General features: G+C 34.2%; 1 protein-coding gene across 2 annotated transcripts in view; it reads left to right on the forward strand.

Moving 5' to 3' along the window:
- Nucleotides 1-384: 384 nt before the first annotated feature.
- LOC125026621 (venom protease-like) overlaps nucleotides 385-3,396 on the forward strand; it is a 19,627-nt gene continuing 16,615 nt past the window's right edge. For both annotated transcript variants that reach the window (XM_047615192.1, XM_047615194.1), the window contains exon 1: nucleotides 385-474. The gene's annotated coding sequence lies outside the window, so the exon portion shown is untranslated. The remainder of the gene's footprint in view (nucleotides 475-3,396) is intronic.

Consider the following 3,396-nt stretch of genomic DNA (forward strand, 5'->3'; position numbering starts at 1 on the left):
AATCGTATTACAGTGATACACGCAAACACAAACACACACACGCACATATACATACACGCACACGCACACACACACACGCACACGCACACGCACACGCACACGCACACGCACACGCACACGCACACAACACACACATTATCTCTCTCTCATTCACTCATTCACTTACGTCGATTTGAAATAGACTTTTAGGGGTTTTACTTTGATTTTACAGCAAGTATGCCACACTCGAAACGTTAGAATTGTCAATCTCTATCATCATAGAGAATCTCTATTTTCATAAAGAAATCAATATTATCATTATCATAAAGAAAGAAAGAAAGAAAAAAAAGGTACTTAGGATCCTTGGACCTTGCTATGCCTCAGGCGTCTCTTCAATCCGGTCGCGTTCGCTACTTTGTAAGGAGGACCTGAACTAGACAGCGTCGGGGAAGGGTTGTCGTCAAGCGGTCCTCAGTACAACGTCTCATTGCAGTGGTAAACGTTCAGTTCTCGTTGCATTTGTGGATAAGTTGTATTTGCGACATCAAAAAGAGTTTCCAAAACTTCTTTGGCAGAAAAAAATGGGTTTAAATAGGAGTATAATGGCAGTGTTAATATTCCAAGCCTGTACTTGTGTGTGGTAGTTCAACTTCACATCTACCAGGCGGTTCATTTGAAGTTATTTCATTTGATATATTTACTATGTCATATTTAGAAGGTGACTTGTTACACTCTATCGTAGTAATTTGGAAAAAAGCCTTGCAAATGAAAAATTTTTTGGAGAAAACATGTTTATGTTAATTAATGTGCAAAAGTTCAATGCGCTACAATAATGAAAACTTCTCTACGAAATGTATAAATAGAACTAACTTGTGTCTACCATGAAGAACATGAAGTTTCTTCTCCTACGCCTTCCCGTTTTCCATATACTTACTCTTTAAAATATCGTTATCGCCATTAGAGTTGCATTAACGCCAAGTGAATTTAAATGACCACGGTGCCAAAACACATGATTAGATTTTGCTGCTTTCTCTGAGGCCGCCTACCCATGGACGGTAAAATACTTCATCCTCCCTCTTCCCTAATACTTTGCCTCTATTGTAAGTTGAGTTCATTCCTCAGAACTGTCACTTTCGACCAATAAAGGTACCATATCCACTGGCCATAAATAGGAAAAATAAATATATTGTATGAACAATGGGGACTGACTAAAATATGGTTTCTGTTGATGTCGTTACACTTTTCCCAAACCTATGTTGGAGGAGAGTCGGGATCCGTCTGTGATGCTCATTCACAATAATCCAGTCTCATCAGTAGTAACATAACTTTCCTATCTATGTCTTTAGTTCTGAGTAAAATCAAGGTTTTAAATACCCAGCACTTTACTCATCGGTTGGGATCCGTGTAAACTGCTGAAAGGAAGGTGATGAGTCCTGTTCATTCCCGTGCCTTCCTCCTTTAATAGTGAAACAATCTAAAGAAACCAGCCATTTGCACATAATGATTATAATTTAGTTTGCTACTACTAAATTTTGCTATAGTAAGATTCCTTCAAATATAAATATATAAATAAACAGTTCGATGGGGTTGGCAATTCTGTATTGCTTCATGCGTGGTCAAAAATATGACATGGGGAATACATGTGTCAATAAATGTATATGCATACATACACATTATATATCTATATGTATATATATACAGATATATTATATATATATATTATACACACACACACACACACACACACACACACACACACACACACACACACACACACGCACACCCAAACGCACACACACAAGGACACACACACTGTAGTTCCCTCTCTGAGAACCACTCAAATATTTTATCCAGATGGGCACTATCTGTTATTTCCAAGGTGTGGTTTCTCCAATATTTACCTTTAGAACCCACACCATAAAAGATGAAGAATCATACAGGGTATTTATGATCTAATTTCAACCTTAGAGGTAACTGAGAGAAGGGGTAATAGCAAAACACTTAATAAGCTTACAAATTTTAGTTGACATTATGAATCATAAATCATTACACTTTTACAATAATATAAACATACATTTACCAAAATGTCCCGCTACTCCAACTTGTCACTAGTTGGTCTTCTCAGCTATCTTCTTTTTTTTCTCATCCATCTCCTGGGCTCCCAAAAGACATTTTCTTTCATTCTTGTGCACAGCACCAGGAACAAATAAATTCAATCTTCAGCAAAACAAAACATAAACTAAAAAAATAAACAAAAAAATAAACAAAAAAATAAACCCATTCCTAGAAAAGAAACAATATTCTAGTTTAGGAATGATAAAACAATATAAAGTTATAAATCTAAATAAGTCATTTCTTAAAAGAACAAATATATCTTGCAAACAAACAAATTACGTAGAGCATTTATGTTATTATACATGATCTGAGTAATTGTATGCACATTATAGTAAATTTTGACTAAACATCATTTTAATAGTTTACAATCATAAATGTTAAGAACACTTACGCTTTGAATGGGTTTTAAATTCTTAATAATAATGAGAGAGACACATCGGGATGTTGTTCAGTGCCATGTGCCAGCCTCCAGCTGTGAAGAAGACATACTATTTATCTCTAATTTCTAGTTTGATCTCCAATATTTACTTTCTTTTGTTCTATAAATTAAATATATAGTATCTTATGACTTTATTAATTATATAATTACAGTTGAATATTCTTTCTTACCTCGGATATTTCATGATAATCTAAAAGACTTTCAGGCTGTTGTATGGCACTCTTCTCTGATCACTTTATCTCTCTCTCTCTATGGTTATAGCAATAGTATCAGGCTTTAGTACTGTATATATTTCAAAATTTAAATTTTCAGATCACATATAGTACAAACATATAGTTCTTCTTAAGCTATACATGCATAATTTTCAGAACTTAATTGAATTTATTCAATAACAAAAATAATACACATTGTTTTCTTAATCAAAATATCAATTATACAACCTTAATTTAACGGTACTATTGACATATAACAGTGTACCCTTTAAATAAAGAGAATGTATGGTGGGGTAACACAAAAACAGTACTTTGTAGGGTCGACTATTATACTTTACAATTTCCTAATCTTAATAAAAAAGATAACATAGAAATATATAAACTTTATGTAAAACGAATAAAATAAAGTGTCATCTTTCTATAAAAATAATTAAGCATTTTATCTTACATAGCTATAGACAAAAAACTGAGGTATATATGAGTAATGCATATGCATAAAGACCTAGTGAGGTATATACAGGGTGGTTTCAAGACGAAATTTTGGGTCATTCTAACTTCACATCCCTTGTGCTCATTACAACACACACACACACGTACACGCACACGCACACGCACACGCACACGCACACGCACGCACGCACACACACAAAC

Source organism: Penaeus chinensis, chromosome 6 (genome assembly GCF_019202785.1).
Source record: "Penaeus chinensis breed Huanghai No. 1 chromosome 6, ASM1920278v2, whole genome shotgun sequence".
NCBI lineage: Eukaryota > Metazoa > Arthropoda > Malacostraca > Decapoda > Penaeidae > Penaeus > Penaeus chinensis.